The sequence below is a fragment of the Myotis lucifugus genome, unplaced genomic scaffold (assembly GCF_000147115.1).
Source record: "Myotis lucifugus unplaced genomic scaffold, Myoluc2.0 scaffold_133, whole genome shotgun sequence".
NCBI lineage: Eukaryota > Metazoa > Chordata > Mammalia > Chiroptera > Vespertilionidae > Myotis > Myotis lucifugus.
The window spans coordinates 753,851-780,401 of record NW_005871181.1 but is presented as its reverse complement, the minus strand read 5'-3'; the positions used below and the strand labels follow the sequence as shown (position 1 = coordinate 780,401).

General features: G+C 41.7%; 1 long non-coding RNA gene across 1 annotated transcript in view; it reads right to left on the bottom strand.

Moving 5' to 3' along the window:
* Nucleotides 1-26,551, bottom strand: part of LOC102431275 — a 200,250-nt gene that overhangs the window by 68,133 nt on the left and 105,566 nt on the right. The gene's annotated exons all lie outside the window — the stretch shown is intronic.

Below are 26,551 nucleotides of genomic sequence, written 5' to 3'. Positions count from 1 at the left end.
ACTCCTTTATGTTAACTAGATTTTGATGCAAATGTGTCACTTAAGGTCTGAAAGGTGTTTTAGGTCTTCTAGAGGAAAGGTTCTGTATAAACACGATATGTTATGATGGGGTCAAATATTCGTAAAATTACAGTTCAATTCACTAGAGCAACAGAATACAAACACAAAACACATCTGGAAAAGGAGATGAAAAAGAAGACCTGGGTGGTCACTTTCCCAACCTATATTCTCCCTCATAAATCAGTTTGCTTCTATACAAAAATAATATATCATCTCTCACATCTTGAAAGCTGCTAGAATCATTTCAGGGAAAAGTGGCCTAATGCCTAAATCATCTCCAATCAGCCCTAGAGCTCCCTGAAACTGCCAATGAATGATACCTGATTTGCTCCCTTGCACAATTTGGGCTGCTTTTCAGCATCATACCCACTTGTTGGTATAGCCTTTTGATGACCACAGTCCTTGATTGTTTTTCCAGACCATTCTATCATCTCTCCCTTACGTGTGTCTTTTGAATCTGGTCTCTGCTACTATCTGTTGGCTATTTTGTTGGAATTCTTAAAAAAATCCTCCTGGGAAAGTGTCTGCTATGTTCACTCTCCTATTTGTGCCTTGGGGGTCGATACAAATAGGTTAGTTGGGATAAGAACAGAACAGAACATTTTATCTTTGAGTTGCATAGACCACAATCAAAACCTCATTCATGATACACAATCATGTAGTGTTTCGTTTACCTTGTCAGAAGATGGAACAGGCTCAAAACATCTGTACCGTCAGCTTCATTCGCTAGTAGTGACAATGGTGGTGGAGTGGTGTGGAGTGGAAAATGGGGTGAGAAAATGAAATTCTTGCCCTTCCACCAAAAAAGTGATTTTTTAAAAAGTACCAACTGTATAGTTAAAATGTATAAGTCTAGGGGGCCTTAACAATTATGTGTGTTTTTTGAAAAGAGAGCGAGAACTGATAACCACCCATAAGGAACAAAGGCCTCTGACTCTCTCTGAACGTATCAGATCCTGCCTAGATATTTCCTACTTTGTGAATTGCGTTTGCAGTGCTGAGGCGATGCTGATAGAACAACTGTTTCAGGGTCTCCCCTGTGCTCCATGCAGTGCTGGCAAAGTCATAGGATTGTGTGCACCTGTGTTGTTTGACCATTTTCTTGATGTCCTTTGGGAGAAATCATATGCTTGCTTTGATGCAATGTGTATGCAGAAGGCTCAGGGAAAGCTGTTATTACCATGGGAATGCACTGCATTTAGAAAGAGCACACACACACAAAAAAAACCAATGTTGAGTTTCTGGCATGCTCACTGAGTGTGTGTGTGTGTGTGTGTGTGTGTGTGTGTGTGTGTACACCCACAAGCCCCAAACACATAGGGAGGAATCAACTGGGCCCTTTAGACGTCAACACTCTTGGCTTTTTTTTTTATAAAGAGGATGCTGTGTCTTCCATATTGGATACACATGTAACATGTTCTTCCACCACTTTCTGTTTTTATCATTAAATGTGGGAATATTCCTCAAAGCACTGCAATGCTATTCTTCATGTGTGGTCTGAAACACTTATCACTTTTTCCTATAGAAGTCAGGACATTCTATATTTAGCCTTGTGTGGTAGCAGGTAATACAGTGATTCTGAGAGCTGATAATTACTAGTAGGTTTATTCCATTAAAAACTAATAATCCTGGTATTTAAGTTTCCCATGCTTAGGAACTGTTCATTAGCAATTTGGTCTTTGTACATTTTTTTAAAAAGTACATGGTTAAAAAAGTAAATGGGCAATGAACATATTCTGTATTTCACTGTTAATTAAATTGTACAGAGAAGGTTCAAGAAAAAGCATGAAACATGGGAATAATGGAGGAAACTTAAAAAGGAAACTCTTGAGGCTGGTGTGGCTCAGTGGTTGAGCATCGACCTATGAACCAGGAAGTCATGGTTCAATTCTGGGTCAGGGCACATGCTCTGGTTGTGGGCTCAATCCCCTGTGGGAGGCATGCAGGAGGCAGCCAATCAATGATTCTCTCCCATCATTGATGTTTCTATCTCTCTCCCTCTCCCTTCCTCTCTGAAATCAATAAAAAAATATTTTTAAAAAGTGGTATAGGAGTCTTGCCATAATATTCAGTAAGGATGTCAAATAGTCTCTTGGATATAAAGTCCGGAGCCTTCTCTCCAATAAACTTGAAAAAAATGAACAAATGTCCATTGAGTCCCACCCACTTCGAATGATCTAATAACCTAGGCATTTCAGAGCGTACTAAGTTGTATACTCCTTTCTCACTACCCATAAGAGCTGTGTAATGTAACTGAAAAAAGAAGATATCGACAACTGAAAAAGTTGTAAAACAACAACAACAAAACAATGGGGGATGATGTCACAGAGCAGCAAATAATTACCAAAGAAATGATGTAGACAAGGGGAGGGAAATTCATCACAGGCATAATGACATAGGGAGGTTTCCTAAAGAGGGAGGGATTTTATGTGTTCCTGAAGAATACATGAGGTGTCTAAGGAAAAAACGATGGAAGACAATTTTTTAGGCACAAGGAAGTACATCAATAAAAATGAAAGATTTTCACTATTTAACATAACTGCTTCTTTATCAACTTAAGAGGACCTAACTCAAGATGATGTTTCTGTGGCTTAATGTACTTTTTCTCCTTCCAAATAGGCTTATGTGTACAGATGCAGCCTCAACCGCCGACCCAAGCTGGGGTCATTCACGCTTGGAGTTCGAATCTATGACTCACTGTCCTTGGTCTCAGTTCCCTGTTTTACACACCTAGAAGGATGAGATGCCAGGGCTTCCAGGGGACCAGCAATGAATGGTCAGTGGATGAAGGAGAATTTCCACATATTCTTTATATACATTGATCTATATGATGGTGTGAGGATCGGGAGAAAGCTTGAGCAACTAGCAGCAGAAAGAGAGTCAATGGACAGGGAGCAAGGGACAATCTGTCTTTTCAGAGACTGAAAGAACATGTTTCGATTGTTCTGTCTACACCAGCGGTTCTCAACCTGTGGGTCGCGACCCCTTTGGGGGGTCGAACAACCCTTTCACAGGGGTCACCTAAGACCATCGGAAACACATATATTATTACATATTGTTTTTGTGATGAATCACTATGCTTTAATTATGTTTAATGTGTAACAATGAAAATACATCCTGCATATCAGATATTTACATTATGATTCAAAACAGTAGCAAAATTACAGTTATGAAGTAGCAACGAAAATAATTTTATGGTTGGGGGTCACCACAACATGAGGAACTATATCAAAGGGTCGTGGCATTAGGAAGGTTGAGAACCACTGGTCTACACCGAGGTTCAGACTCTCAGATATAGCAATCAAGCACAGTAGATTGAGCCAGGCCTGAAGAGGAGCATGATGGGACACTCTCCTTTTAGAGACCGCCTTTGGCTGTAAGTGAAATAGATGGATGATGTGAATAATGATGTGAATAATTTGCACGTAGTAGCTGTCCTGCTACCTTTCCAAAGATGTTATAAGCATTAATTAATTAAGCCCTCCAGCAGCTGGTAAGGTAGCTATTACTTGTATTGTGCAAATAATTAACCAAAGCCAAGAAAGGTGAAGTAGGCAGCCTGGAGTAATACAGGACATCAAAGCTAGGGAAACGGAGACTGGGTTCCAGCCACAAAATTGGCTCGTTGATGTTGTTTCCATGAGAAAGGAAGCAAACAATTTGTAGAGCACAGAATGGGTTGTGGGGGAAAGAGTCGAAATCTGAGGTCCTGGGGTTCCCAGGGGCCGTCTCTGAATTTCTCAGAAAGTCAGGAACCCAATAATGGTATGAACTTGAAGCACTGATGCCCCTAAACATTGAGGATATTGCCTCTCTGCCCTGCTAACTTCTGTGCAGGTGCCTGGCTCCTTTACCGGAATACAGGTAAGTGACAAGGAGAAGTGGGGTTCTTTATTTCTATTCCTCAACATCTAACACAGTGCCTGGCATAGCATGGATATAACATAATAAACAGGTTTTGAATAAATAAAAGCATATGTCAAATATTGTCTTTGTAAACTTAGCCTGGGGTACAAAAGCAAGGTAAATAAAATAATTTCAAACAGCAATGGCATAGAAAGGAAAGGGACCCGGATGTAGAAAGCTGAGGCCTTAGCACTGATAGTGAACACAGCCTGACATGCCTGAATTTGCTCTGACCATCGGTCCGCTCCCTCATCTTCGGTTTACTCATCTGCAAAGTACTAGTAACAGTCTCAGGGAGTACATGCAGGTCACCTATCGCTAGCCCACACAAAAAGTGCACAATAGATATTCATGGTCTTTCTTCCTTTTTAAAGTTAATTTGAGAAAGAGAGGAAAGGAGAGGGAGAGAGAAAGAGAGAAACATCCATCAGTATGTGCCCTGACCAGGAATTGAACCAGTGACCTTTCGGTGCACAGGATGCTTCAACCAACTGAGTCATACCGGCCAGGGGTCTTTCCTCCTTTTGAAAGCAAAAATATCACTCAACCATCACAGCTGTGAAGGTTAAGAAGTAACCTTCTTGCCTCTAGGTAGAAAAAGCTATTCTCCCATGGAAAACCCTACATCAGCAAGGCAAAAGGAAGGAAACGTTAAAATACTGCCCTTCCTTATTCTATTTGAGACAGTAAAGACTAAAGCAGAACTGGAATTCCTTTTAAATGGCACTAGGTGAACTCTCGATAAATGGGAGAGATCCAATGAGGTGGGTATCTGGCTTTGTCCTGACCCCAATTCTCTGTTTCTTTTGGGTTCATGCTATCAAAAATGGAGAGCCCCACCCCACCCCCAAACCAAAAGCTAGTTTCTCCTAGTCATATAAAAATAGTAACTAAATCATGAGTACCACATGCTATAAATGGTTATACACATATTCTTTTGAAACCATACCTAGTGATTAATATGCAGAAACTGGGAGGGAGGCAAACTGGAATTTCCTTTGTCCTTCCTTCCCAACCCTGTCGATGTCTAAAATGAATTTCAATGTGATCCACTTTCATCTTTTCTTGGAAAGTATGAATTAAAAAAAAGAAATTCCGCTTTCAAATTTTCCTAACACTATACGCCACGTCGCTAAATGCCCTCCAGGCTCCTAATAGAGGAAAGTGCTCATTACTTTGTGTTTGTGACAATCAGGGTGGGGAAAATGTTTTGGCTCTTCTTAGGGAGCCAGGCTTCTGGAAAAACGCTAGCGAGTGTTTGAGTGATTATGATCACACACACATGAAATTAACTATTCTTAGAAATACATCATGGTGCTTTTTTTTTTTCCACCAAAGGGTAAATAAGAAACAGATTTCTCATTTTTTTTACACTCTCAGATTTATGGGGGACGTTTTATAAGTCACAATACAGTGAGCTTCCCCACGTGCCTCGTGTTGGACACCTGCCACCACTCAGCTCTGTAAAAGCACCCTCTCTCCTTTGAATTCAGAGAACAGCTCGCGGCCTGTGAGAACATCTGGGGCTCCATGTTTTGGAAGGGAAGAGTTCAAGTCCCTTCAGAAGGGCTCTTTCTGCGGTGGGACCAGGAGTGTGCACACAGTTAGAAAGGATTCTGCAGCGCCCATTGGCCAGAGGCACTGGCGTGGAGCTTCAGCTCCTGGTAAGACCAACATGAGCCTAAAACATCTGCAAGAGGCCACATGATGTCATTTGGTGAGGCTCTGGGGATGGGGATATGTTTACCATCTCTTCTTGGTTCTCTTTCTACGTAGCTTCCTAGGGAAAATGAGTGTTTGGTAGGCTACTAGATCCTGGTGTCCTAAAGTAATGATGAAGAAAGGGGGTGACTGGGAAAGGCAGGAGCTAAGGAGACTTACAGGTGAGCCAGGGAAAATCTGGTTCCATAAATCGAGTGCTGCCTGGTGAGCTTCGACAGCGATTTTCAAACTCTACAGAACATAAAGTAAGCTAGCAGGTGAGTAGGCTTGTCTCACAGTCAGGAGGGAACACAATCTTAGAAACACAGAGTTGGCAGCCATCTGATCTACCAGCCGACAGCCCCCTTAACTACACCTCAGTCTACCCACCCAGGGGGCTCTGACTCATCCACTTGCAATAATGGGATCTCGTGTTCTTTGGAGGGCGGAAGACAAAGGACAAGGTGGGTAGAGAAGGGTGTGTGTTCACACACACAAACATGAGTATAGTTCTCTTCCGCAAGAATATTTCCTCTCTGACTCACTCAGGATGGGTGCCTGAAGATGAAGGGAGATATAGCTCATTAAACATAATTACCTGAATGATTTTAATTGCAAATCATTAAGGAGAGGTAGCCTGGTATTTTCTTGGAAAATGGAACACTTAAGAAATGCTTTCTCTGATCTTCTGGCTTTATAGATGCATATTACGAGGGCAATTTGGATGGAGTTTTGGAGGCTCGGAGATACATAAAATTAAATTACATTACCAATAAAATGAGATTTCTTTGGCTCACCCTTGTCTTCTCTTTTGAGACCAAAAGGCCTCAGCCAAATATACCAGGCCTATTATTTCCTCATGTGGCATAAATCATGAAGGCTTCCCCCTAATTTAAACTCTACCCTGTGATGAGGCAAATCTGGGCCTTTTGTATCCAACACCGTCAATTATCTTTGGTGTCCCATGGCTTTGTGATTCTGAAGCCACCACACTGTAATGTTGTAACGGTGCCTCAGCACAACCATCTCAATGCCACTGATTCTGAGGTCTGACTCGGTGGGTACCAAGTACTACTCCTATCTCTGGAAGCTAGAAAATGTCAAAATTGAGCTGTGGTAGCCAATTTGTGAACCCCCCTTTCCCTTTCAATACTGCAAAAAGAGGGCTCCCTTGCATTCCTAATAACTCATGTAGATTCAAGCCAAAGCAGTTCTTTTCATTTTGTTCAACCTGCATTTTTGGTGAGGACTTCCTGGGGCTTTGTCGAGTAACAAAGAAAATGACAGTCACTGTGCTCAGTGCTCACCCAGTCTCCTCTCTGCTGAGGTTTCCTTCTTCTGGAGAAGTCTCCTTCAAGGGACTCCTAGGTTCCTCATACAAACAGACCCATGGTAGGCTCTCCTGGTCTCCAGACAAATCAAGGTGACAGAATCTGGGTTCAAGGCTGGCTCCTAATTCCATATATATTAGTTGTATATTGAGGATAGTCTAATCCATTCTATGTGCAAAATAGAACCAAGCAAAGAAAAAAAAGGGGGGCAGGGAGACTGTAATCTACACTACATATGCAAAATCTAGGTGACCTACAATGACAGAACTGGTCAAGCCCATATTAACAATCATCTAACATTCCAATTTAAAATTTAGCTTTGTTTGTCTTCAATGACTGTTAGAGTATACATTCTCTGTTAATTCATATTTACTGGTAACATAATATTTTGTTTCCAGTTGGATAACGTACTAATTATTAATTAACTAGATGAGGTAGAAATGTATAGTTAACTAAACTGACCTGCAAATTGGCTTATGTGAGTCATCAAAGACCGAGTACTTCCAAAAGTTCATGGTATTGTGGAATATTGTCTTTGTTATGTGGCTGGATGTATACATTTCAAGATGTATAGCAAATGTTGGGAGTACCTGGCATTTCATCATATAGAGAATGAACACTTCTACTCATGGATAGAGTATGAGCTAAATGAAGTTTAAGATAAGGACACTTCGCCCAGCCGGCGTGGTTCAGTGGTTGAGCGTCGACCTATGAACCTGGAGGTCACAGGTTCAATTCCTGGTCAGGACATATGCCCGGGTTGCAGGTTTGATCCCCAGTGTGGGGCGTGCAGGTGGCAGCTGATCAATGATTCTCTCTCATCATTGATGTTTCTATCTCCCTCTCCCTCTCCCTTCCTCTCTGAAATAAACTCAATAAAAATATTTTTAAAAGAAGATAAGGGCACTTCATCCTTCAGTAACTTCTAATTCAGTAACTTCAGATCTTTTAGTAACTTCTGAATCATCAATGAGCAAATCAAATTTAACTGAGTTTTAGTGTATTTTTATTTAGAATTGAAACTGACAATTCATATGACTGGATATTAATAATATTGGCATCACCCATGAAATACAACAGAGGCTTTTCTGTGACCTCCTTATGCTATCTCAAATGTGCATTTGAATTGGTGTATAGATGTGTTATGAATGACAAAATTGATTCACCTGGCTCTGTTCACTGCTTAGGAATCTACTTAAGAAATGCAGGCTGACAGTAACAGCAACCAGAGGCCCCTGGACAAGTAGAAAACGAGACTGTTGCCTGCCAAGATGGTCATGATGCAACTTGAGATTGAGTTGCTTGGAGGTGGCAACGACAGCTCTCCCGATCTTTTCACTTCCTGGGAAGCGCAACAGAAACATGTGTATCCTCTAACCTCCCACTCACCTCCAACCCTCCCAACCAATCAAAATCCTTCCCAGCTTTGTGGAAATCCGAGAAGAGGCTGAGAATTCTGAGAGTCAATTCCTCTGTGTTTATCACATGTGAGCCTCTGATCAAACCCAACCTTGAGAGCATTATTCGTGTCAGTGGTGCTATTCACGGTGAAGTAGGGTGGGAGGACCACCCTGGCCTTCATGCACACCACTGTGAGCCCTGCAGAGAGGTCAGAGGGAGAGACACAAGACACAGCCCAACAATGCTACTAAATATGGAAGTCAACAGACAGATGGAAGACAGCCCGAGGGCTGTTTCTGTAAGTAAAGTTTCATTGGAACACTCCATGCCCATGCCTTGGCTTGCAATGGCAGAGTTGAGTACTCGTGACAGAGACCATATGGTCTGCAAAGCCAAAAATATTTATTATTTGGCTAATTACAGACAATGTTTGCTGATGCCTGTTATAAACCATCAGCTTGAACCCAGGCATTTATTTTTTAAAATATATATTTTTATTGATTTTAGAGAGGAAAGGCAAGGGAGACAGAGAGAGAGAGAGAGAGAGAGAGAGAGAGAGAGAGAGATCAATGACAAGAGAGAATCAACCATCGGCTGCCTTCTGCATGCCCTGACTGGGAATCAAACCGTGACCTCCTGGTTCATAGGTCAACGCTCAACCACTGAGCTACACTGGCTGGGCGGACCTAGACATTTATTAATTGATTCTTTGTTCATTGATTCATTCACTAGATCTTTGTTGAGAATATACTATTATGCCAGATACAACACTGAGTACTGAGGATTCGGGAATGAGCGGGAGGATGAGATTGCCACCATGGTGGAGCTTACAGACTGGGGGTTACTCTATGAGGAGCCATATTTGAAAAATGATTCTGCTCCCCTCTCCCCCAAACCAAGGCTCCCAATAAATAATCCAAACCCCCAAAATGAAGATTTGCTGTGTAACTTCCTATGGAATTTTGTTCCTGGGCAAAATACCTGAGATGAATGACTGGCACGATGGGTTTTTGTTCTTATTTTTCAACATTAAAAGACAGAGAGGATCATTGACACTGTTTTTATAATTAAAAAAATGCTTTGAAAAAAAATCTGCCAACTCTTGGTGGGCAGTTACCCACAATTTCCTTTTTTTTATTGTTAGAGGAACAACTTAGCCCTTAATCAAGGTACTTTTCAAATGTAACTGCTTTTATGAAACGCGGGGTTACAGAGTTCTCATTCTCCAAATCAAACCAAGCTGAAAAAAGTTTTGGGTCAGTTCATACATGCTTCTCATTCACGTCATGACGTTCTGTTGGGGAGAAGGAGGAGCTATTGTTCAGATAAGGGATTTGGCCACTCATTGCTGATCAAATGTCCTGAAGTTTACAATATGGCCAGCTGAAGGACTATTTAGACTTTGTACCTTGATCCCTGCTCCAGGTGTGAGAAGAAAGAATTTTGGAAACTCCTGTATCCTTTCTCCTTCATTACAAACATTTAATGACTCCAAAGTGAGTGTGTGGGGAAAGGTATTACAGATTCCTTGGTCTTACCCTCTATGCAGTGGTTCTCAACCTTCTGGCCCTTTAAATACAGTTCCTCATGTTGTGACCCAACCATCAAATTATTTTCGTTGCTACTTCCTAACTGTAATGTTGCTACTGTTATGGATCGTCATGTAAATATCTGATATGCAGGATGGTCTTAGGCAACCCCTGTGAAAGGGTCGTTCGACCGCCAAAGGGGTCGCGACCCACAGGTTGAGAACCGCTGCTCTATAGACTTCTAGTGTTTTCTATTGTCCCAAAGCATACCAGGCCAAAGCAGGTTGTAATAGAAGATGCCTGTCCTCAACACTTGCTCCTCACATTACAAACTCAATTCAGAAACTTCTTTCCAAACTCTTCACAAGTGTCCATGTTGCCACCATGACCACTGGATAATCCTGGAGTAACCTGTTCTATGATTTATGAAACATCAACACCCATAGATGTATGGCAGGAGGAGGGGCAATGACAAAAGGAATGATTTCAAATGCAAAGGGGTTCTTCCCTTGACAGCAGAAAATACATATTTCTTTCACTAATACCTGAACCTGTGCTACTTCAAGTGAAATTAGACTCTACACATGTTACCTCCTGATTTAGACAGAGATCCAATGTTAAGTGCATTCATCCTAGACTGATGGTGAGAAGAGCCCAGAGAAATCTCCCTAGAATCTAAAACCACTCTTGCACCCTAATCAGAAAATTTCCAAAATATCTAAAAATGCACCGTAAAGTAATTTTAGAAAGAACTGGAAATTTGGGCCGAAGAGGGAATGGCTCAGTCATGGTGGTTAACCCACTTGACTTTGTAAGTTAATGGGAGATGTGGGGTATGTATCCCTCACGTGTTGTATAAATACAAGTTTACATACGAACAAATCAGGACCCGGAACACCCCGATACCCAGGGTTGCTGCGTAAGCACGGGCAGTTCTGAGCCAGAAATGCTTTTCTCTTTGAATGTGATACTGCTCAGGGCTGGAGCCACTGCATAAACAAACTGACTTTTGAAAAGAAACACCCCCGTTTTAATTCCATTTGAAGCTAAGTTGAGAGCATAACTCATCTCGCCACAGAATTAAATGCTGTAAAAGATGTTTGTGCTTTAACCATTAGTGTTTTCTGTGCAGAACAGAGGCAGCCAAAACGGTGTCAAGTTCAAATACTTCCTTCTGTAGCAAAGAGAGTGAGACCTGTCAGTTACCCCGTACAAGCAACAAAGTCTAGGGGGGTTGAAGAGTTTCAGGAGCGACCCCACGTGTGGAGGACCCTTCTGCTACTTCCTCTTCTATCAAAATTAAAGGCAGAGGCCATGGAGGTCTCAGGGACCATCTCCAATTCCTGTCCAAGGGGAGAGCCCCCCAGTCAGAAGCAGACATCCACTCCTGCCTGCTGACACGTTTCTCAGAAGATCCCACAAGGGAAGCGTTGAAGAATGGAACAAATATTTCAGATGCAGAGTGCTTCTCCAACCTTAAAGCACATCGGGACTGCCTGGGCATCTCGCTGAATAAAGATTCTGATTCACGCCGAGGCTTCAGTGGCTCAGTTGGTTGAGCATTATCCCATGCACCAAAGGTCACCGTTTCAATTACTGGTCAGGGCACATGCCCAGATGTGGGCTCCATCCCCAGCAGGGGGCATGCATGAGGCAGCCGATCAATGTTCCTCTCTCTCTCTCTCTTCCTCCCTCCCTCCCTCACTCCCCACCTCCTTCCCACTCTAAATTCAATGACAACTTTGTTTTTTTAAAGATTCTGATTCAGGAGATCTGGGGTAGGCCTAGGACTCTACATTTCTAACAAACTCCTGGGCAGTACTGCTGGTCTTCAGCCCCAACTCTGAGATGTAAGGGTCCGGAGTACCAGTTGTGCGGTGGCCTCCTGGAGTGTGATATTGGAAAAGAAAATTCTGAGGCTAAATTCTAGTTCTGGGGGAAAGAGGGACACTATAAGTAAATTCTGCCCTAGTGGTGGTAGTGGCTGCAATAATGTCAGTTTTTGGCCATCCTGAGGCAATCATGATAGAATGTCACCGCCCTGCTTTGGGGAACAGGGAATCCTAGAGTTTATGGTATTCTCCTATTTCCAGAAGAACTCAGAATTCCTGCATACTGATGAGATAATAAGGTGGCTTAATTATGCAGATTTTTTTTGCAGATGGAGGAAGTTCTAATAGAAAGGTCAAGTATGGTAGGTAAGGTCAAGGAGAAAAATCAAGAATGCACTGGAGTTTTTCTGTCTCCTACAATGTTTCCATGATTACATTAACCTGCAACTCACCTTTGGTATCAAATGTAAGTGAAATCCAAGCAGAAAAGAAACATGACTTATTCTTAGTCTTAAAATGCCTGTGTGTAAAAATCAATTTTTGGGGTTGTAAAAGATAAATTAGAGAGACACCATTTGCATCTAAAAAAGCATAGTATTAAATACAGCCAATCTATTTTGGAATGGAATCGTTTTGTAAAATTGTATACATATTTTTATGGAGTATATTAACCTGTACAAATACTGGATTATACATACCTCTTGGGGTATTCCTGCAGTAATAATGCTGCTCAAAATGAGGTTGCTAAGTTTTTGGAATGGAGAGAGAAGAAATGGGAGTTAGCAGAAAAAGATTTGAGTCCTGCATTTCCATTATCTAATTGCATGGATTTGGACAGGATATTCTACTTGTGTGTGCATGTGAGTGTGTATATGTGTGTATGTGCACACTGATTCATGCATGCGAGGAATAATAATACATACCCTGTGTTCGCCACTGGGTTATAGTGAGAGTAAAATAAGATGATGTGAAAGGCTTTATAAACTGAAAATAACTGTACAAATAAAAGTTTTATGTTTACAGTAACAGTCTTCTCAAGATGCTGACCCTTATGCTACAGCACAAAATGTAATGATTTGTCTTGCATGAGTTGGAGGTGGAGGTATGTAAGGTCAGTAACAGTTGTATTGTCAGGTTCTGGTGACCACAGGATTACTGGACATTGGTTCTTAATTTGAAAAGTGTGTGTGTGTGAACAAGAGACACAGAGAGAGGGAGGAGACAGTGTTGCTGAGGGACAGTATTCTTTTGACAAAAGTGGAGTTAATGACACTATCCAATGCTTGTTAATTACTAAGACCTGAGGAGTAACAAGTGGAAATAAAAGTCAACCACCAGGTTAGGATTATCCAGAGAATCAAGGTAAATAAATGATCAACTGGCATCTTATTAGGCTAGTAAAATCGGATATTCTACCAGAAAGTCCAACAATTAAGGGAGAAAATCCTAGTGTTTTAACTATTAAATATCTCAAGTTGACAACTAAATGGAAAATACAAATGTTACACCTCAGATACTGATTTCCAGAATAAAAATGCAGCCCAAATCAATACCATTACATTGAATTCATTGATCCATATATTTTAACAAAGTAATATATCAATGGATCTTCAGATTTAAAAAAAATAGTTGCAAACTATTTCCCATTTCCATAGCTGCTGTAAGGATCAGAAAGTCATTTTCTCCACACTGCTTATGAATCCCTAGAAGTTTTCTCCCTCAACCACTGACTCATGTAGATTCAGAAGAGTACTTGGGTAACCACTTCCAAATAATTTATTACTGCAGATGAAACCAACGGTCTGCCAAATTTCAAAGTAGGTTAAGTTAATAATTGTTAGTTGCCTCAGCATCTCCTTTCTAAACTCCTTTCTATCTTTCCAGCCATCCCAGATGTTAAATGTATTTATTCCTCCCCTGGCTATCAGAACAAAATGGAAACTCTACCCAAATGTGTCAAAGAGCTGATAGAAATTCAAGTAGTCACTCTCCCCAAGAGGATTTGGATTTAATAAGAATCAAACCTCCACACCTCGCAAACACGACTTAGGTAGGATCCCACATTTGTTTTTCTGGCACGAGGGAGGAAGAGGGTCAAGGGGGAAATAGTGCTAAAGACCGAGGACTGATCCGAAAGCAGGGATAAGGCACAGAGGTTTAAGAAACACTCAGTCCCTTGCTCCCAAATTCAATCTCTATGGAAGTCCAAATGGCTCACATTTTTTTTAGCACTTTACCAGAAACTCTATTGAGTAGAGATATATTGATGCTAATAAGTCTACTTTTCTAAAAGGCCCATATTACAATGAGAGTTACGGCTCATTCACTTAGGACAGTGGTCGGCAAACTCATTAGTCAACAGAGCCAAATATCAACAGTACAACGATTGAAATTTCTTTGGAGAGCCAAATTTTTTAAACTTAAACTATATAGGTAGGTACAATATTATGAACTTAATTAGGGTACTCCTAAGCTGGCCTTTGCTAAAAACATCCTCAATCTGAAGGGTTGACCTCAGCGAATGTACCCCCACTTCTTCTAACGCCACTTCTTCAAAATAGACTCACCCAGGCCGAAAACCGACTTCTGCGCATGGGCCACGAAGTTTCAATTGCACTGTACGTGCGCGCCCGTACGTGGTGTTTTGTGGAAGAGCCACACTCAAGGGGCCAAAGAGCCGCATGTGGCTCCCGAGCCGCAATTTGCTGACCACTGATTTAGGATGTGTTGTTATGACCGAATGTTTTCCTCCTTGTACTGATTACTCCAAAAACTTATCAGTAATGTAGGACAGAAAGGTTGAGACCTAAAGATATAGGGTAAGCCTAATGGGGCTGGATGCGACGCAGTACAATTCATAGCAGGTCTCTGAAATTAAGAGGCAATATGGATGCCGACTTCTGGGCCTAGGTAGGCCCTCTAGTGTGAAGGTGTCTCCATGAAGCTAATGTCAGAGCCGTGTTAGGTAGGTGTCAAGGTGTAGGGTAGATTCACAGGAACCATAAGGGGCAGGTGGACACTAGGTTGAAATTCTGTGTGACACCGTATCGTGAAGGACAAGGTCAACTTTGAAGATTAGAAATAGTGGAAAACAGTGTTTGAAACATCCCAACTCTTCTTTGACATTCTACATAAGCTTGGGTAAGTCACTGAACCTTTTTAGATTCCAACCTTCCTTCCATGAGAGATGATCGTCAGCTCTCTGCTCGGGGATATTGTAGTGGTTTGGGGAAAACCATCTCTGTTGTTTGAGCTTTAAAATATGATACTAATGAGTGAAAGACCACATGGTTAGCCTCTGGGTGGGCTGTTTAACTTTGTTCTGTTACATGACCACACACTTTATCTTAACCAGGGACTTGGATCTAATAAAATATCAATTTGGTTCAAGTTTATTTCAGAAATGCTCTAGTTTTATTCTGGTTCAGCGGTTTTCAAAAATATAGGGTTGGTTTCTGTTCAGAAGTTCTCACTGGATTTTAAAACAAACGGAAAAGAAATGTTGGCATGGCTTCTTTGCAACTGATGTTCTGCTCCGCTCAGGGCTCATTTCATCAGAAGTTCCTTCCAACGTTGAGTCGAAGTTGATTTGGTCATTGGAAATGGTTCAGTTCTCAGCTTCTAACCTGAAGTCAGACATCTCACAACTAGACACGGCCAGTCACGAGAGGAACCAAGTAGGTGAGAGGGGAACGATTCAGCGCATTTCTCCAGCCTCTTCTGTTAAGACAAATCCTTCTGAAAGTGGGAAGATTGCATCATGTTGTACCAGCGGAACACGTGAGGGCTTGATCATAACATTTCTGTCTCCCACAGTATCTTTACTCTGGCAACGTGGGGACGTTCCTTCAGCTCCCTTCGCATAAAAACGGGGGCAGCTTCATGGCTTTCTGGCCACTCTTAGGAAACAAGAAAAAGGTAAAAATGCAATCTCAGTTCAGCAACCAGTTGTGTCTAGTGATAACCTTGGAGTCATCAAAACTTCAAGTTTGATTTAAATCTAAATGTTCTCCCCATCCCCAGCCGGCCCTGCTGTGGGAGCTGGTGGGCTCCTTATGTTCAAGCACACCCCTTGCTCTCTCTCCCTGCTCCTCTTCGGCCCGCGTTTGGCCCCTCCAGCAAAGGAGTGGAGAATGTGGGTGGGCCGGGCGAGCCAGATCTCACAGCTGGTACCACGCAAGACACCTGCCCACTCCTAGCACCTGGCAGGTTTTGAAAGCGAACTTTTGCTCTCATGGAAACGTTTGTGAACTTCAAAGAGCAGGCACCTCTTTTTCTACTTTGGTACCTCTCTCCCAGCATCTTATACATAATATAAGAGGAAAAGGCCACAGAATATTACAAATAATATGGGGCTAAAGACACACACACACACACGCACGCACATTTGAATGCATCTATGTATCCAGGGGTAGAGAGACTGACTGAACAAAGGTGATGATGAACCAACAAAATTTTGAAAGATCAAGTCTTGAGCAGAATTTAGTTGACAGAGGATGAGAAAGGTCATTCCAGGCAGAGAGAACAGCATTTCAATTGTCTGAGAGGTAGAAAGAGATAGAACAGGTATGGGAAGACACTGAAGTGACTTTCTCAATGAGGCTAAGTCAGTCTCTAGCAGGAAATCAGAACAACGTGGGAGGTAAGAGGGCAGAATTCATCATGAATAACCAGAAGATTTTAACCCGACTCAAGAGGGAATTGGAAACCTTAGGAATTTGAGAAAGGAAATTCGATGATTAAAATATTGATGGAGACGGCCTAGAGAATGTGGGCAGGGGAGACCAGAGAAGAAGGCATTGCCTGTGAACTGTCTGAAGATCAGGTTTGATAAAAATAGAAGAGTCTTGTGAAATCCAGATGGTCTCATATTTTCCAACTCAAAGGAATAAACAGTATTTCCCTCTGTATTTTTTTCATCATTTTAAAATTTCTTCCTGCTCTCTTGTATTCTGATGAGTGGACCCATGCCTACTGATTGGTGTAGTAGTTGACAGTTCATTATGTGGTCATGCCATTTTCCAAGCATATGACTCAGATGAATAAAATGTGACTTTATGGCAAAAGGTAGCACTTGAATGGTATACTTCTTAAAGTTCCCAAGAGAAGTGTTCACCGATGTTCCACAGAAATGAAGAGAGCTGCTCCCCTTGGACCATGAACCCCTTCCCTGCTGGTGGAAGAGGTAATCAGCCCGGTCACGTGGATCCTTCATGAAGCTTTTCAAAGGACTGCACGGGCCTCTCCTCTCCAATCGTGGTTTACGTTATTTCATTCGTCCTGGGAGGTACGGTTTCCATTGTCCAAATGAACAACTGAAGTTCAGGGAGAATAAGTGACTTCCCAAGTCACACGAATAATTGGAAATGCAGGAACTCAAACCCAGATCATCTGACTCTGAGTTGCAGGCGTTATGTCTCAACACCAAGCAATTGGCATAAACAACGATTCATGTGTTAGTCATTGATCTTATTGTCTGCTCGATTTTATTAAATCATTTACCCCATGTTCTGGGGACAACACATGACTGCACGCACTATTAAGGCAAATTTGTTAATATGGACGTGCCATCTTAAGTCATGAGCAGGCTAGCTCAATTACCTTTTCTTTGATTGATTTTTGATAGGGATACAGCGGACTTTTATTTGTGGCTAGTCTCAAGACACGTTGTAAATATTAACATGTCCTATATTAACTGTCTAAAAAGAGCTGTGGTGTTTTAAGTGATTGTTTAAAATGAATATATGAGTTCATATTAATATTAGTAGTTTAATTCCAATAGCCACAATTATGACAACCATTAAACCAGCTCCTTCAGGACTTGGGAACTTATGAAAGAAAGACATAGCTAGCCAAGGAACATCTAATAGGTAAGATTTAGAAGGGGTCACTAAAATGTTGCTTATGGTCTTAGCAACTCAGAGTAAACTGAGGTAACACAGCATTCTACTAATAAGTGCCACTTATCTGATTTTTCTACTTCTAGGCATCAGAATCTTGATAAGAATATTTAAGTAGAACCCAACCAACAGATGAAACACTATCCGATCAATTATTTATCTTGAGATCTTATAAATATTAAAAACAGTTACTGCAAATGAAGAACATATGCATTTTATTGGGCACAGTTGCATACAGTTGTAGTGAGGTCAAAACATTTCACTATTACTCTTCTACCTGCAAAGAAAATTTAATTCCTGTAATTTTCTCTAAATCTAGTCTTTCTTGGGAGCCTCACCTTCATTGTGGTTAGAGGAAAAGAAATGTTATCCAATCTCATAAAGATGCTCTATCCACTTATTGAACTTCAGTGTTTGTTAGGCCCCTGAGTTACAAACATTCTACTGGAATCATTAAACAACAATGATAATAACAGTATTGTTAAATGAATGAATGCATGTATGATGGCAGCTAAATTTTACTAAGCGCTTAACTGTGTGTCAGGTTCTATTCTAAATATTTTCCATGCATTGACTTATATAGCCCTATGGAGGTAAATATTAAAATTAACCTCATCCTATATAATAAAGAGCTAATATGCTAATTATACCGGACGATGGAACAACCTTCCGGAACAACCTTCTGGAATGACCAGTGGGCAGGGGGTGGGGCCGCGGGGCTGCAAGGAGCCGGGGCCACGAGGGCCAAAGGCCTACCCTTGCACGAATTTCGTGCATCAGGCCTCTAGTTTTATTGATAAGGACAGAGACACAGAGAAGCTAGACAACTGGCTCAAAATCACACAGGTAGTGAGTGGCAGAGCTAGAATTTTAACCCCAGCAGTTGGGCTCCAAGTTGTCCTCTTCAAAATTGAAAAAGACAAGGCGATCTAAGTTGGGCAAAGTGACCTCTTTAGACCCTCTCTCTAACTACATAGAAAAGCTCTCTGACAGGCATTTTTTTTCTGAAAAGACCAGAAATCAAGCAATCATTAGCACAGAACTGCCTTATTGTCTTCCTATTAATCTATTTAAGCATAAAACACTGGTTGTCTTGTTGAAATGTCCTGTTTACTACTTATTTCTCAGTGAATGGGATCCTCTTTGTAGGGTCTGGTTCTGCAGGAAATTGAGCTGAAATTCCTCAAAGCGAACAGAATCTTGTCATCATGATCACACACAGGGATGCCATTATTAGTCATCTGAATGAAACATTAAGCTAAGCAACTCTGTTTTATTTTCTTCTCAACAGAAAAATCCCTACATTCCAAAGAGAACTTGACATATGAGAGACTATCATGGAAAAGGGTGGAAGAACAATTAGCATGATTAAAATGCTTCAGCATGCAATCTAAAATCTGCTAACAACTCTACCACAACCTAATAGAAGACACTGAAGCATTTATAATTATGTAATCACAAAGTTTTCAAACAGCAAATAAGTATAATTTTTATGCCGACTATAATTTAAGCTGTTTAAATGCGACCTGCTTCTGCACTAAGTATTTATCTTAACCAAAATGATAACGCTACCCAGGATGGCTGAATATTAACAGAAAGTAAATGAGACAAGCAAATAAATTCACCCAGTATGAGGTATGAAGAAAAAAAAAGCCATGTACTGAAAGGATGAAAATAAAGAGTAATGTGTCAAATAACTTTTTCTCAAATGTGACTAAAAATAATAGGGTTGTGACTTTGGAGAACACTCACTAGTACTATTGTCTAAAATTTGAATAATCTCCAAGAAGAATGTGTTCATGTTTGAATTACTTGTTTCAGATTCTTGCATTTTTTTTCTATATACATGTAAAAAATATATATTCTACCATATTATAATGGCAGTCTTTAACCTATCTTGGTTTGAAGGTAAATGAACTGTTTTATAAAGCTGCCCATCTATCATATAATGGTCACCATCTACTTATTAAGTATCTATCATGTCTATGGAGTTAGGCATAGGGGTACAGCGGTGAACATGAAATATGACTTATGCTCTAATGTGAATTTTGTTATTACACAATACTATGGTCAGGTATATATATAGATATGTGCAAGATCTATTCAATGTGACTCAATGATCATGTGAGAGATGAAGAGACACCTCTATCTAAATACCCACATAAAAACACAATCATAATTTTCACTGAGTTTCACCAAGGCTAAATTTCACTTCAATCAGGATCAATTTTGAGTTTCCATTTGATATTCTGTATAAAAAAGAATTCTGGAAAACTCCGATGAACCATAAAAGAAAATAGATTTTGTAGCATTATGTTTTTAATCAAGGTATAAAATAATTAACTGTACCGTGACAGGAAGGGGACGACCCAGCGTTATCCCAACTGAGCACCAGAACCTTCTGGCTTCACCTATCCTTTGAAACTATACCTTCGCAGGTAGAAGAAGAGATTTCTGGCCAGTGAGAACTGGGCGCAAGTTCGAACTTCACCTTCGAGATGTGAGATCATGGCTAAGCAGCTCTACTTCTTTGAGCCTTAGCTTTCTACTGTACAAGAATAAGGCTAATTATGCATGCATCAAAGAAGTGAACAAAATAATGTATCGCAGATCATAATTATGATAAATTATGTGATAATTTATATGATAATCATAATGGATGATCAGCATTGACAAAGTGGAGTGTGTCCAGGTGTAGGAGTCAGGATGCTGAAGGAACTGTGCATGTTCATCTGTGAGCTGAAGCGAGGAAGCTGGGGTGCCGGGCCTGGGAAAACACCTCAATGAGAGACCAGCAATCACGTTCTGAATGACTGAATGAGCTGATGGATAATCACGTATGAGGAAGTACAGAGGAAGTACCCAGAATTAAAGACACACTGTCTAGTCCTGGGCTTGCCATTTATCCATTGTGCCATTTTGTATAAATCACTTAATCTTAGTGAGTCCCAACTTTTCACCTAAAAAAAAAGGGTATGACAATCCCTCTAGGACTTTAAAGATGAAAGAAGATCATGCCCTTAAAAATATTCTATAAAACATGACGTTTGTTTAAAATGCTAAATGGAAAATTGCTACCAAGTGAATGACTATTTTCTAAAGGTATACTACTATTAAGACAGGCTGCTTCATTTTCACTTGGCATCCATAGACTTCTTTTATGAATCTCTAGAAGGCAGAATTAAGGCCAGCGAGCGGAAACTCTAGGAGAGTTGTTTTTTTATATAAAATCATAAGAGCCTTTTCAGAAACGAGAGCAGCCAACAACAGAGTGATGAGGGCCAAGTGGGAAAGCGAGCCCCATTGCTTGCAGTTTTGAAGACATACTGTACAGAATGGAGAGTCACCTGGGTGTCCATCAGCCTCTTTCAACACCACAACTCCGGGGTTACCTCCTGGGTGTGGGCTGCTGTGGGCTGGACAGGAGGTTCGAGTGAAGTTGCCAGGGGCCCAGATGGATTTATACTGTCTTCCTCATAACAGTCCCTTTTTTACAATAATCCCTCACATCATGACTTGGTTGTTATGCAGCATATAGCCTCGGGGCAGAAGGAAGCTGGCTTACACTGAAACCCAACCGCATCCCAGGCCACCCCAGCACTCTGCTCGGACCGAAGCCACTTTCCATGTGGTCACACACCGACTGCCCGTGGTGTTTTCACTTACCGATCCGTGGTTTTGAACGGTCCCCAAAGACAGAGCCTAATCATTATATTGCTTTGCCACCTCTAGGTGCTGGTGATATTCTGGTGCAGAGATTCTTAAACTTTTTACAGATATTGTTGGCAGCTCGATGAAAGCTATGGCCGTCTTCCTAGAAAAATTCATGCTCATACATACACACAAAATTTTTCCATATAATTTCAAAATGTATTCATGGACTTTCTTCTGGGAATTCATATGCCACAGTTCTAGAACCACTTGGGGGGGGCGGGGACCTTTTGCTTGGAAATGGAGCAGACGACACCGCCACCCAGTCCTCAGACTCTAAAGGAAACCAGGGGCCCACCAAAATACAACGCGCTGTCTCCAACATAAACTCCCATTTCCAGGGACACGGTCAAAGTCAGGTTACAAGCAGGCCACCGCTCCTAACAAAAGAATGACCACTGAAAAACATGAGAGTTCATTCCCACCGGAGTTATGGTCGTGACTTTAGCCTCTTCTTAAAACAGGTGAGCCAGGAAGTGGGAATAACTGGACTCGGGATTTTGATTTACGGCTTCTAGAATCGACACTCTACATTTTTCTTCCCGGCATATTGACAACTAGCTGAGCTCAGAAGCAGACACAACCCCCTTAAGCCAGATCGATTTTCACTGCCTCGGTTCACTTTTCCTACTTTGCTTTGATGTTCTCCTCACGGTGGAGCTGGAAGGCTAAATTACAGGTATGCATATCCACACGTGAGGGGCTACAGACAGGAGGCCTTAATGATCACCGGGTGCCCAGGTAATTTGGCCTCATGATCAAAATCAGACATTTGAAAAGTTATTTCCAACCCGAGGCCATGTGCTTGCCTTTCACCCTTCCCCGTCGACGCAGAGCCACGGTTTGCAAAGGATCCGATTTCTTTGATTTTATTTTGTGGTTTCAAAGGTAGGAAAGAATTCCACCTAGTTTGAAATTACAGCTAACTGCAGGTAAAGAATGTTACTGTGTGTGCCTTGGTCCACGAGAGCCAAGGATAATACAGGGAAAATTAAAATGTCTGCACCAATTGTGGCCATTGTGTCTGGGTTCAGGTCTCATTAGGGAGCCAACCCGGTTGATGGATCTCTGTGTGTGGGCTCCGGGTCCCGAGTGAGGACCTAGTGAATGGGCTGGTACTGCCAGAGGGTGTGGGTGCCGGCGCTGGATCTGAGATCAGGTTCAGAAAGTGAATTCTAAACTTAATGAGGTAACGGCCTCCATTTATTCTCAGTTCTTAAAACTCCACAGAGAAGAAAGGCTTGGGTGGGGCTGTGGGTAGGAAGCAGAAGCAGACTAAACCGTTCCCCTTACGCCTTGTAAACCCATGAGTCTCCCGACCCTGGCGCTGAATCCCAGGCTCTAAGCAGGTTGTGACCTACGAGTTGATCAAGAAATCACCTCACTAAGTCACAATCATCCTTTATAACAGCGGTTCTCAACCTGTGGGTCGCCAACCTATGGGTCGAGACCCCTTTGGGGGTCAAACGACCCTTTCACAGGGGTCGCCTAAGACCATCGGAAAACACATATATAATTACATATTGTTTTTGTGATTCATCACTATGCTTTAATTATGTTCAATTTGTAACAATGAAAATATATCCTGCATATCAGATATTTACATGACGATTCATTACAATAGCAAAATTAGTTATGAAGTAGCAACGAAAATAATTTTATGGTTGGGGGTCACCACAACATGAGGAACTGTATTAAAGGGGCGCGGCATTAGGAAGGTTGAGATCCACTGCTTTATAAAAATACATATACAGCCCAGCCAGTGTGGCTCAGTTGTTGAACGCTGACTTATGAACCATAGGGTCACTGTTCGATTCCCAGTCAGGCACATGCCTGGGTTGCAGGCTCGATCCCCAGTGTGGGGCGTGCAGGAGTCAGCCAATCAATGATTGTCTCTCATCATTGATGTTTCTCTCTCTCTCCCTCTTCCTTCTTCTCTAAAATCAATAAAAACATGTTTTGGGGGAAAAAACATATACAAGTACACATACATGCAAATATAAACAGATTAGAAAAAAATCAGAATGCATCATAGGTAGTCAGAGTAGCTCTATCCCATGAAACTTTTATTTTAATTATGTTTATGCATATATGTGTGCGTGCGTGTGTGTGTGTGTAAGTGTAAATGAATTATCATGGAGTGTTTGAAAGCTATCCTTTTATGTGACCCTGAAACTAACTCAATGAGAAGAGCAGGTGCCTTTCTTCCTCAGCATCTTATGCCCTTTCTGGTGTAAATACCACAGTCACTCATTCTGCAGTCATGCTGGTTCTTTCTAAGGAAGTTACTCCTGAATTGAGTAAGTTCAAATGATACCCTTCCCTTTCCCCTTCCCCTTCTCCTCTTTCTTTCACTGAAACTACTTCTGTTGATTAAAATCCAGTCTGCACTCCAAAGGCCACAGTCTGCCTGCTCCAACAATCCCCTCCCTCCCTCCTTCCTCACTTCCTTCCTTTATTCCATCCTTTCTCTGTTGGAAGATTGGAATCAATATTGCAGAGTCCGATAGAGGTAAACTGGTTGAAAGAAGAAATTGTAGCAAATGAGCAATTAAGGTGGATATAATACCCCTACCCTCAACACCTTGTACACACATTCCCATCCTGACCCTGTCACCTCACACCTTGATTACTGCCATAGTAGTTTTCCTGCTCAAAATCATCTGGGCTCCCATCACCTCCAGGTCAAATCTCAACTCCACAGTATGCCACTCTGGACTCGCCACAATCTTGGCTTTGACCTGTCTGTTGGATGCTTCTCAACTTGAAGCCAACTCAGTCTCCTTGCCCAACGTCTCTTCACCCAGTCTTTCTTTCTCAACTCACACAGATTGCTCCTTGATGTGAACACATACAAAATGTTCTGTAGTGTTCTCAGGAGTTATGTGACGTTTCATGTTAATGTATCTGACCTCCTCAGGTTACTCAAAGGCAAGTGAATCAAGATCTCTTACCATGCTTCTCTTACCTATCAAGATGCCATATGACACTAACAAGAGCTAACACTTCTGGAGCATTGCCCAAAACTGTGTTAAAGTGTATGATTTAATTTGAATGTCAAACATGCATTATTTTATTACCTTTTCTACAGATGAGGAAATGGAGGAAAGAGAAGTTAAAAGGAAGATCCATGAGAAAATCTAAGAGTGTCTGTGCCTTTGGAGAGAGCCCGTGTTCTCACCCACTGTCCCGGAGCTTACAGAACAGTGGTTTTTCAATATTTTCAAGGTTTTCAGACTGCTTCAAGAATCAGATAAAAGCTATGGAACTTCTTTCCAGAAAAATGCATGTATCTCACACTAACTGTTTTCATTCATTTTCTGGGGGCATGGGCCTCTGAGGTCCAGCTTTGGGTCTGAAGTGTCCATGGACCCAGGCTAGGAATTCCTGTAATAATATTACATGCTATGCCAGTGATGGCGAACCTTTTGAGCTCGGCGTGTCAGCATTTTGAAAAACCCTAACTTCACTCTGGTGCCGTGTCACATATAGAAATTTTTTGATATTTGCAACCATAGTAAAACAAAGACTTATATTTTTGATATTTATTTTATATATTTCAATGCCATTTAACAAAGAAAAATCAACCAAAAAAATGAGTTCATAGGTTTGCCATCACTGTGCTATGCCATGTTCAAATAAATGGTTTGGGCAATGTCTTCCAGAATCAAGCCCCATTATCCAAGCAAACTTTTACAATATGACCCTAGAAACTGGAGACTTGGTGTGAGGTGAATGGGTGATATCTATGTGTGTGCCTTCACATCTTATCTACAACACATGCAAGCAAGTCTTCTTTGTTTCAGCCTGTTCCCTAGTATAAAAATGATGAGTCTTATGAGGTGGATGGAGTGGTTGATTATTATTCCCACTCGATTGAGGAGGCAGCTAAGTTCAAAGGGGTTATGTGGACTCCCCAAGGTCACACAAGGAACTCAACTCAGTTCTTTGCCTCTTCACTGGACCTTGTTGAAAATCAATATATTCAGACCGGAACCAGAACCACTAAGGGTAGATGATTGAACCAAGGCAAAGCTGACAGCAAAGAAATTGGAGTTTGATGTCAAAAACCATTACGCCTAAGTGGTAACAGTGGTGCCTTAACGATTCCAGATGGCCGGCCCCCATCCTGTCACCTGCAGGGGATGGCTGTTGGGGTCGGCAGCCTGTACAGGACAGCGTAAGGGCCTTTGGAGAATGCAGAATGGCTGTTACGACACCTCTTGGTAGTCAGTCGGTCCATAAATGTCAACGTGCCTCTCCATGTAAACTGGGTTTTGGGGTCAAAACTCACTGGTTTACTCCCTGTTCGAATTCTGGTGTAAAAAAAAGTGTATTTAACCACCAGGAGAAAAGAAGGAATATCAGGGCAGTTTATTTATAGCTCACTCTGGCCTTTCAAAGTCCCTGTTTCCAGAGCCCCTTACATTTTCTGCCCCATGAATTCTTAATGAGTTCCAGTTGAAAGTGCTACAGTACCACATTCAGGCGATTTATTTAAAAAAAAATGGAGAAAAGGGGGGAAAAAAGAAACCCAAAAAGTATGTTTCTCCCAACTACCGGGACTTGTAGCTGATAGAGCCTCCCCCTTTTTGCCTCCCTCTCGGCAAATGTTGGCAAGGAACGCCAGCAGTTGGACAGGCCTGCTGTGCTTTTAAATCCTTTTAATCCTCTTTATAGTAACAGAAACATTTGAGGCTGATCTTTGAAGACTCTGCTGAGCGCTGGGCACCTGCAGCTCCGGGCTCTGTGCTGACAAACACCCCGGCTGAGCCTGACACAGCTGGGCAGGCTCAGGGCCGGCCAGAACCCTCCCCAGGAATGAGGGGTCCCTCGTCCCCTCTGACCTCGCCTTCCCCAGCTTAAACCTGCGCTGGTGAGAGGCGCCCTTGCCCTCTGACCCTCCCCAAATGGCTCCATGAATCACAGGAGGCCTCATAAAAATGATTTCCTGATATGTCAGGAAGGAGAAAAAACGGAGTTGATGCTCGTTTGGAAATGGCTCCAGTCACTAACAAAACCTCCTTCTTTTTATTCAGTTGCTAGAAAAATTGATGATCTAGGATGAAAGCCAAAGTTTTCTCCCAACCATGTAGAAAAAAAAGGGACTTTATTCGCTCCCCTCTTTCCCTCAAATAATGAAACAAAACCAGGGTTGTCCACAACCTCTCTGCTATTAA